Raw genomic sequence first — 11,197 nt, forward strand, 5'->3', positions numbered from 1 at the left:
AGACTTTTAATTATTGTTGACTTCCTCTAAATTTATTTTCATATACATATTTTTAAAACTTTTTTAACCAAATTACTTTCTTTGTTTTCTTAATTGACACTGTTTGACTTTTACCCTATTCACTCACTTGCTTTTGTGATTTATTGATACGATAAAATATACTACTAATTATTTGAGATCTTGTTAATAATTGAAGTCACTAAGCATACGACGTTGACAAGCGTGATAATAGAAAGATGTCAACCGAAAAAATCAAAGAATGTACATCTTTTATAGTAAATTTCTCTAATTTTATCTTTAAATAGAGTTAATTATCTCTAAAGATATTCACCCTTTTGAATTCGACTTAAGAAAGAGAAAAACAGGAGATAAAATGTGATGGACGGCGATGATGGAGGCGGTGGAGGTAGTGGTGGTGGTGAAGTTTCCGACATCGGACTGCACCAATTCGCAATTCGGACTAAGGTAATTTTTGATGTTCAAACTTTTTTTTTTTTTTTTTTTTTTTTTTTTTTTTTTCTGAATTTTATTTTTGTGCAATTTCTGATGTTAGGTTATCTGTGATGATTAATTTCTGATTTGTGTTGTGATTTGTGTGTTGTTGTTGATGTTTATTACTTTATTTGTGTTTTGTTGAATTGATGGAGTGTTAATTTAATTGATTGAATGAGAGGTGGATTGAGAAATGAGATCAGCTTGAAATTAGGCAATTTTTTTTTTTTTTTTTTGAACTTTGAATTGTTTTTAGTGGATTGGTAAGTGAATTGGTGAGAGTTTTGAACTTTTGAGTGGTTATTTTACAATTTGATGAAGAATTGTGTTGTTCAAGTGAGGCATCTTTGAGTGTTGTGTTTGAGTTTACTGGTGAGAAATTACAATTGTGAAGAAGACGATGCCGTGTTGAGTTGTAAAGGAATTTCAGGAGATTAGAAGTCTAGAATGAAAGTTTTGCTGCAGGACATTGTGTGCTGGGGTTTAGAGAAGCATCGGGATTACTCGGTTAAATCTGCTTATTGTGCTATATGTTGTGATGTCATATGAGGGTGATGTTTATGATCTATCTATTATATGTTGATGATCGGAGTTGAAATTACTTGATCATGAACATGTTCGTGTGTCGTTGTTTGTGAAGTACGAATTATTATCTAGATTAAGTTCAACAAGGGATTTCGTAATCATTATAGGTAGTAATGGCTTTGACTGAGACGTCATTGTAAGTGATGGAAGTTGCATATTTATGCCCTGCAAGCATAGTTGGCTACATGCCGATTTGTGTTACTCTGGATAAGATGTGAGTTAGAAGTTTGTTAACTGTATTGGTGAGAGTTTTGAGTGGTTATTTAACACATTGATGAAGAATTTTGTTTGTTGTGTTTGAGTATACTGGTGAGAAATTACAATCGTGAAGAAGACGATGCATGTGTTGAATTGTAAAGGAATTTCAGGAGGATAGAAGTGGAGAATGAAGCTTTTGACTTTTGAAAGGAATGAAATTAAATTTATTTGATGATTAGTTTGTTTAATTGTTTTTCCTGACTTTGAGGAAAATGACCTATTCTTCTCTGATGGTCGAATTGCACACTCAGAGGGGGTGAATCCTTCGTCTAATGTGTACAGAGAAAGGAGAGCCTCGTTACTCACTTTCTGGTCATTGTGACTTTGTGAGCTCCAAAGTTGTTGTACATGCCTTTACTTGGTAACACCTAAAGACAACATTCAATGCAATTATATATTTGTTTGTTATATGCATGCTTTTGATGTGGGTGATTGTTGTAAAATTGACGGTGTCTCGTTTAAATCTTTCTTGGTACTTTTAATTTCCTTTTCATCTTTATTTCCTTGGTATAGGGAGATTGGTGGGATGATTTGGAGATGGATTGGAAGACTATTGTATTGTGTGCTCATAAATCCATAATGTGCCTTACTTAAAACATTCCCACCCTACTGATCTTTTAATTTGCATCTCAAAACTTTGGAGTAATGATTAGAAAATGTACATTAATGGTTCTAATTTCTGATTAAGATTTATTTTCTTATGTTATGCAGCAAGTAAATTATAGTAAATTACTAATGCTTGCAAAATGGGGAAGAAAGGAAGCTGGTTTTTCAGAAATTAAGAGTACCTTTGGCCTCTTTGCGCATAGCTCTAAGGAGAAAATAACTGATGTAAGTGCATCTTTCAGATTTCGTTATACATTGTATTTTTCAAACACAAAACTTTAGAGTTTAGACAAGTACATTGCATTTTTATTTTGGAAAAAGGATTACAATTAGGGTTCTTCCAATGTGAGTTATTGCACTATTGATTGTAATTACTTAACAAATGAAATATTTAGCGAGCAATTTTGTTGCTACCCTTGTGATATGAAATCTAAGGAACAAGGTAACAAGATCTATGATAGAGAATATCCATAGAATATTCTTATCCTAAGTTTAGGATATATTTTGTATTAGATTATCTTTGATATCTGTACATATCTTATAGTTACCTAATATGATTAGGTTTCTCATTGTAACCCTATAAATATTGATCAATGGAAATCACTCTAATCAAGGAGTTTTATATTATCTGACAATCTATTTTCCTTACGAAATGAGGGTTTTAAAATCTGAAAAATGTTAGAGAAGGATCCTTCGATTGAGGTGAGAGTATCACTATAGGAAAAGGTTTAGGAAGAAAAGAGTGTTTGTTTTATGAGAAGAAATGCAAAATAGAGAGAAGTAGCAAGGTTAACCCTAGGAATGGCTTAAAAAATGACTAAAAGATTCTTATTCTTGTAAGTACAAAGTGCAACATTTCATCTATATATGAGCATGCCAATGATGTGCTATGGTATATATGGGCTATGTCTCAAATGCCCAATTAAATAGACATTATTTGTATTTTTTTTAGGAGACATTATTTGTACTTTGGAGGTTTATTTTTTATTCTTACCATTTCGATCTTTAATTTTATGGCCTTTTTCTACTATACATAGTTATCGACTGAAATTGAACATTGGAATTTGGTCATTTGCTATAAATGGCATTAAGAAAACAAGAGGTGTACAATAGGATTTATTGATTTTGATAACATTTTTGTTGTAAATGACTTATTATATTTTGAATTGTAAACATTACTTGTATCCAAGATTAATAGTTTGGGCGGGCTAGGGTACACACTACACACGCCGCCAAGTATGCACGTATGTAGAATTATAGAATACACAATACAATATTTGTCATTAACAAAGAATCCCATGCAAACGTGAAATATACTTTTGCATACCGTTGAATAAATAATGAGGTTGATTTCACAAAATCACAAGTAAATATACTTGTTTATGCATCTCAGAAGATGATCATTAACAATTTATATATAAATTATGATGATTATAACTTTGAATGGAAATCCCAAAAATAATTTGTTTATCTTATTGAATAAATTAAAGAGTACAGATCAATAAAGAGAATATTTGTAAGGTTCATCTTAAAAACTTTCATTAAAATTTGGATTTTTTTTACTTTTACCACTAAAAAATTATTTTTTACCACCAAATAAAAAATAAAAAAATTAAGTTATATAAGTGAGTTTTTTCATTATTGTTTTTACTTCCACAAGCCTTATAAAAAAACAACAATTTTTTTTTTAAAATGCAAATACTACCTCTATTTCATATTTTTTTTAAAATGCAAATAGTACCTCTATTTCATATCATTCATATAACTAATATATAAAGCTAAACTTTTAGCCAGGTCACGAGGCTGCGACACTTGGCGTTCTAACTTTTTGCCAAGTGTCGCGCCACGTTGGATAGATTTAAATAGACCTCATAAGATAAATAAAAAAGTTAATTTAGAATTTTATTTGGATAGAATTTTAGGATAAAATTAGTTTAATATATGAAGCTAAACTTTTAGCCCGGTCACGAGGTTGCGACACTTGACGTTCTAACTCTTTTCCAAGTGTCGCACCACGTTGGATAGATTTAAATAGACCTCATAAGATAAATAAAAAAGTTAATTTAGAATTCTATTTGGATAAAATTTTAGGATAAAATTAGTTTTATTTTCGATAAAATACCAATATTTCAAATGTACAAAATCAATTATAATTTTATTAAAAAAATTATTAGATTATAATTCTTAAAAATTAATAAATTATTAGATTATAATTCTTAAAAATTAATAAATTATTTTTTGTATCATAATATTTTTTTGGGCAAAGGAAACAGTTCAAAACGTAAAACATGCATTTATAAAATATATACTAATCGGTTAAAATAATATACTCCACAATCTAGCAAATCGTATAAAGATTAAAAATTTATTTTATAATTCAATAAACAACCCGGGTATCGCACGGGGCACAAAACTAGTTTCATATATAAAGGGGAGTTTTTTCCCGAGTTTTTAGAGAGCCACGTAGGATTATTTTTTTCAGTGTGCCATGTAGGATAATAAATTTTAGTAGTAACCACTTAAATACGAGATTATTAAATTTCTTTTTTTATAATTAAATAATTTAAATAACATGTAAGCAAAATTGGGGAATGAGATTTTCCAGTTTAATTAATTAAATATAAAATATTATCTTTTGATATCAGGAATTTTATCTAAATATATAACAAATTTATCCTTATTACGTCAAATAAGGCTTCAATATGATCTATCAGTGATTTTGCTTCAATTTTTTTTTTCTTCCTTTGCTTTTGCAGTGAGGGATTCATTAATAAAATATTAGTTTCTCATTTTCTTTTAGCAAACAAGTTAGTCATTCCCTATTATTAATTATAGAAAATACTAACCAATTGCCATTCAAATGTGTAAGGGTAAGAGCGCTAGCGAAAACGTGTTAGGTCGAGAAATTGACAAAGTATAAACGGCAAGAAAAAGCTATCAAGAAAATAACCCACAACGAGCACTTTAAAAATAAATCAACTATATTAAATCAGAGTACAAATACCCTAATTTATAAGGGTGAGAAATATTACAATATAACTCTTACAAATAGGGAACTCTCTAAAGAGTATTAAAAAGGAATAGTGGAATTATACAAGGAGAAAATATGTACCAGTATAAGAAAGTTAGTTTAGTAAGAAGGCTTTTATGTAGTATGACAATGTATATGGAATGATCAAGTTTTTGTGGATAAACCAAAAATGAACCAAACTTCAACTATTTATAGTTGTTGAAGTTGGTCGATTATGGTGCTTGAGTGATGAGTGTTGACACCGAATTTTGTTAATTATTAGGTGTCAGATATATGTAAATAAGAAGATAATATAAAAAAATATAAGATATTATCTTCAAGATCTCGTAGAATATTTGATAGATATCTTGTTTACTACTCTATGACACTCTATATAAAGATGGTCGTTTCTAGGGTTTAAAGAGGCTCGGATGGAATAAGTCACAAAGACCCCATCTTCTCCTTACTACCAAACATTGTAGGTACATAGTATGGATTAAGCCGACAAGACCTCGTATTATAAACAAATATCAAAGCCCTAACTCTTTGGAGAGAGGAATAAAGAGATAAATAAAATAATTGTTCCCTATAATTTTTATGGTTTACAATGATATTTTAGGAAGAATTTTCTAGATTTTGCTTGAATAATGCTACAAGTTAACTATCTCTTTGAAAATCAAGAGTATTGTTTTAAGTGTGTGCACTGACATATTCCTTAGAAGCATGAAGAATGCTTTTGGGCTTCTCAAAGATTTGGGCCACTTAATACCTAACAAAATGAATCCAATTTACATGCATACAATAGACAACTATACAAATTGAAAAATCTTATGTACAAAATTGGGAATGTGCTCGCTCCCATTGCTAGTTATACAAAAATTATAAAGAAACATTATTAAATGGGTTTTTCTACACAGTACCCTTGAGGTATTCACTTTTCTAAGCTGTGCCCACCCATTTTCAAAATTCCACGCTGTAACCCCAAATTACCTTTAGTGTGTACGATGTAACCCTCCACTAATCCTAAAGTTAACACCGTTAACTTTTGCTAAAAAATCTGTTAAAAAAATTAAAAATAAACCCCTTACTCCTCCAAACCCACCCACCACCAACCCCTCTCTCCTCCAAACCCAGCGAACCACCCGGCGAACCACCCCAGCCACCGGACTTCACCCAAGCCACCGTACCCACCCTATGAACCGCACCCATCCCACGAATCGCACCCAGCAACTACCGCGCCTAGCAAACCACCGCACCTAGCCACTAAATGTGCCGCGCACCACCGTCGTTCCTTAGCTTGGAAAAATTTCGACCAAAATTAAATGCATATTCATGCAAATTTTAATTGGAACAACAATTAAAACAAGTTTTGTGTATTTAATCTCAAACTAATAAACCAAAATTGATGAATTTAACAATGAAAATCAAATTGGGGAAAAAATTAGGGTTTTCTATTGTTTCGAACCAAATCTTTAATTTCAAAACGAAAACAACAATTAACAACTTAATTTTGCAATCCGAATCCGACGAAACTAAAGCCCTAAACTAATTTGTTGAAATTTTCAGCAAATTTTCGAATAAAATTCCTCCATTCTTGCGAACACTTTCTTTGATGTAGGTGAGGCGATATGCGATGATGGGGTTGTTGGTGTATGGTGGTTGTTGGTGTGTGGCGGTTTCTAGGTGTGGTGGTTGCTGGTACGGTGGTTGCTAGGTGTGGTGGTTGCTGGGTGCGGTGGTTGCTGAGTGCGGTGGTTGCTAGGTGTGGATAAATAAAACTAACGGAATTGGCAAACGGCGACTTAGCGGAAGGCTACAGTGTAGAATTTTGAAATTTGGTGGACACACCTTGGAAAAGTCAATACCACAGGGGCACTGTGTAGAAAAACCCTTATTAAATTTGATAAGTTTTTGCTTTAAAAATTAGTATGAGGAGAAGCATTAACACTGGATATGATCTTTGATCACAAGGTCACATTGAGGGCCTCACCCACACAATGCAAGTGGAGCCTATTGCTCCAGGTCTATGAACCTTTGACTCTGACCACTTGTTATTGTCCGTTTTAAGCTAGACCTGATCATGATTGGCCCGACCCAATTCCACCTAATTTTGAGCAGGCCTTAGGCAAGCATGCTACACATTTTTAGTGTTTTTTTTTACCTGACTCAAAATGGCCCAAAAATTTGCTAGGCCCGGTCAAAAGTTATGAGTTTGGGCAAGTTTTTTTTTTGGCTCGAACCTTCAAACCTCGCCTGGCTTAACTTGATGGATTGATTTTAAGGCTTAGGCCTGACCCGACCAATAATCACCTCTACTTTAAGCCTAACCCGTATGAATTTGTTTTTAGGCATTAAAAGATTCTTTGTCATTAACCTATGGATCATTTTAGATTCTTTCGAAAATTTTCTTGTTCTGTAGCTAGCAAAGCTAGGGCATGCAATCACAACATCGATTATTAATCCGTGATCCTACAATAAAAAAAGAAAAATGCTATACATAACCCTAAGGGCTATGTATGTATAAGGAGTTACAAGAGGAAAGTATTAATGAAAATATATTCATTAATTACATTGACTTGCGTGTGATTTTGTCATGTATTTCTAAATTAACACCAAACTAAGGGCTGCATATGGCATTACCCAGAAAAAAATACATAATTTCTCACACTTCTTATTCAAATAGTTCAAAGATTTCCTTAGCTACAAACCTGATCTACCATAGCATATGCATGTAATTTAATGCATTGCATTATTGTTATAAGTTTCCAAAAAAAGAAAAACGGAGCAAGTAATCTAATACGGCCACAAAAGAAAAGTGGAGCAAGTAATAAAATTCGGAGAGAGCATTAATCATCTGAAGCCATTGATGTCCTCTTGATTGTAATTATAATAATCATAATGTTGATGACTTTGATATTCATGGCTTATTGATTGATGCTGATCTGCAATGCTATCCTCATAGTCGTAACTTGAATGATGAGACGAATCTCCCATGTACTGAAGACAACTCTCCACTGCATCCATTTGTTGTAGACAGTCATATGGTAGCAGATAACCTAATGGATTTAATCCTACATCATTTGTCACAGGAATATCATTTGTACATGGATATGCTAACCCGGCTTGCTGAAAACATGCACTACTCTCTTGGCTCATAGATGATGAAATTGCGAATTGATGAAGATCGTTGTTGCTGGGTGAAAGATCTTGATGAATTGGATAATTTGCACTTGTGGTATGGCTCGAAAAATCCATAACTAAATCAATTCAAGAAAGAAAATAATTAGAAGGCGATGATTTACTTTAGGTAAGATTGTTTTTTTTTTTTTTTTGGTGTTTAGAGAGCCACAAGGGCAGGTGATGAGAATTAATCCCAAGATCTTCTGTGACCGGGAGGGAAGCTCTAACCACTTGAGCTATCCCTCACTCGTAAGATTGTGAACGTACTAAAACAAAATCAAGAACGTAACAAACTTATTAAGATGTGTGAAATACGAACCTGTAGGATGATTTATAGGAATTTGTGGAGGAATTCCGGCAGGGAGATTATTGTAGCAAAGCTGGTTCGAGAAGTGAATTTCGTTGAAGTATATACTAGCTTGGTATGGGAAAGGTTGTTGGCTTATATGATACAACTTAGAGTCAGCTTGTATAATTTTGAAGTAATGCTTTTCCAAGATTCCAGGGGCAAATACAAGTTTATGTTTCCTACAAGAGGTGAAAATAATTAATTTGATAGATAGAAGAACGTGTTGACTTGAACTAATATGTAATCAGTGAGATGATAAATTGATTTGAGGTATATATATATACCTTATCAATGAAGCTTGTTTATCTGTGAAATCTTCAGATTGTTCCCAATTCGTATGCTTCCTAGGTTGTGGCTTGATTTCGCGGAAGAACAAGGGAGGCTTTTCCAACTGCAATAGAGGGAGGAAACCGTAAAAGGTTAAACAATAAACTATGGTCCATCCAGAATAAATTGTCACAGTGCTAGATCAAACACTTTCAATTCCCCTGTTCCATATCATAAACCAAAACCAACTTGTCATTTATGCCTCTTTTTTTTTCTAACTCATTGTCTACAGGTATAGGGCGCTCATGCGGAGACCATAATGATTATTGGGTGGATGAAATGACCATGGATATCCAATGTCCCTCTCCAAATATGGGGGGAAACCTTGGTCATCCTATATACCCTTAAATGGTGCAAAGGAAAAGGAATCACTCAAAGAATCATCATTTCTGATTGTGAATGAGCAATTAAGGGAATAAGTATGAGGAACAAAGTGTGGGATGAACTAACAAAGTGTTTAAAGAGCCACAAGGCTAGGATGAAAATCAATTCTAGGATCTTCTGGAATCAAGAAGGAAACACTCTAACCACTTGAGTTATCCCCTCACTCTCAACAAATGCATATGATGAATGCAGGGAATTCCTCCAAGAGCTAGACAGTGATGTGTTTCCTAAAACAAGAAAGTAGACTTCTTGAAAAGAAAGAAGGTGGAGCAGTACTTTCTTGCGTGAGTATGGTCTTATGGATTGATGATGGAAGACTTTGATGATATTTTCCTTACTTGAGAATGTAATTGATGGTCTTTAATTGTAACTTTGCTGGTTGGAAATTTGTAAGTAGCACAAAGATATGAAGAGTACTAATCTTTCTCAAATTAATACGAAGTATTTGTATTCAACTAAGATTTGCTTTCTCGGTTTAATTGCTTTTCTCGACTAAACAATAACTCTCAATAATAACCCAACATTTTATTAATCTCTAATGAATAAATTGAATACTAACATCAACTATAAAGGTAAATTTTATTATTATTTTTTTTTTTTTTTTGGAAAAGAATAGTCGAGGTTACTTGGTAGGGGTTATTTGGTCGGTTAAGGCCAGATTATTGAATTGGTTAGGGGTTTTACTCAAGGATTACTCGGTCGGTTAGGAGTTTTCTCAGTTAGGGATTAGTGGATTACTCGGTAGACTATAAATAAGCAAATATATATACCTTTAATTTATTGAGTTAGGGATATACCTTTACTTAATTTATTTATTTATTTTTTATTTTTTTTTTGTGCAAAACTGTTGATTTATCTATAAACTTCATTATATATTTATTTATGGTAGACTACTAACCTATTATATATAGAGCCTTCTTTTTTTTTTGAATAGATATATATAGAGCCTTCTATATTTCAATTATTACACCATATTAATTTAAAAATCGAGGATAGTTTGGACATTATCTAGTAAAATCTAAACATAAATCCTATGTTTTTTTTTTAGGGAACAAATCCTAGCTTAAATACAGATCTACCCTAATAAATCTCTTTAAAATAACACATGACATCTAACAAAAATGTATCCTAAAAATACTTACCAAAAGGAAAAAAATATCCTAAGCGTAAAACAAGAAAACCTTCTCAAGTGAGAAGTAAAAAATTGTAGGCAAACTAATGACTATATATTATGTCGAAGCAAAAAGAAAAAAATTATTTACAATTGTTGAGTGATTGAAAACATTCAAGAGTGTCTGGTAGATGAATTGAAAACTAACCATGACATCAAGAACTGCTTGACCGCCATCAACATCAAACGTAGCGTTAATGGCTGCAATGTTAGACCATTGAAACTCAATCTTGCTCTTCAAGTTGCCATTTAAAACTTCCCAAACTAATTGCCTTTTTTTGAAGTAGCACTTGGCTATTAATTCTCCTTCATGCCTTGAGACTCTCTGTAGATCACATAGTTTAATGTTATCACCTTATTGAGTATGCAATTTGTAGTATAATGGGCTGGTACAAGCATAGCACAAGGCATTGTATGTGATGCGCGTATTGGGAAAGCAATACGCTATCTGATTAAATTCAAATTCAAAACACTTCATCAATAAGATGCATTTACCATAAATAATAATAATACCTCCGTTTTTATTTAGTTGACACGTTTTAACTTTAGCACTATAACTGCATTGGCAAACGTGACTAAGAAACGTGTCAACTAAAAAGAAACGGAGAAAGTATTTGGTTTAAGAAGTGCAAAACAATAATAATGCGAACCACATAGCAGGAAATTACCATCCAAGTGCCAATATGGAGAGACATAGCAGGAAAATTAGCAGCCTTGAGCTTTTCCGAAGAATCAGGTAAATTATTATCTCTTGGAAGAGCATTACTTAGCAAATTCACCAATGATGGTGTCTTGGTCAGTTTCAACCCAAGTTTAGTTTCACGTTTAGCACCCT

The 11,197-nt window shown here is 32.6% G+C and overlaps 1 long non-coding RNA gene across 3 annotated transcripts; it reads left to right on the plus strand.

The window, feature by feature from the left end:
* Positions 1 to 260: 260 nt before the first annotated feature.
* On the plus strand, positions 261 to 9,718 carry LOC145626496 (uncharacterized). Of its 3 annotated transcripts, XR_014111015.1 has the most exons (5): positions 261 to 465; positions 2,047 to 2,166; positions 8,041 to 8,186; positions 8,293 to 8,899; positions 9,040 to 9,718. It is a non-coding gene; the product is annotated as an uncharacterized LOC145626496 (long non-coding RNA). The 3 variants fall into 3 exon arrangements; XR_014111013.1 differs by having other exon boundaries at positions 262 to 465; positions 8,041 to 8,899; XR_014111014.1 differs by lacking the exon at positions 9,040 to 9,718 and having other exon boundaries at positions 262 to 465; positions 8,041 to 9,029.
* The last annotated feature ends 1,479 nt before the right edge of the window (positions 9,719 to 11,197 follow it).

Source organism: Chenopodium album, chromosome 4 (genome assembly GCF_948465745.1).
Source record: "Chenopodium album chromosome 4, dcCheAlbu1.1, whole genome shotgun sequence".
Lineage (NCBI taxonomy): Eukaryota > Viridiplantae > Streptophyta > Magnoliopsida > Caryophyllales > Amaranthaceae > Chenopodium > Chenopodium album.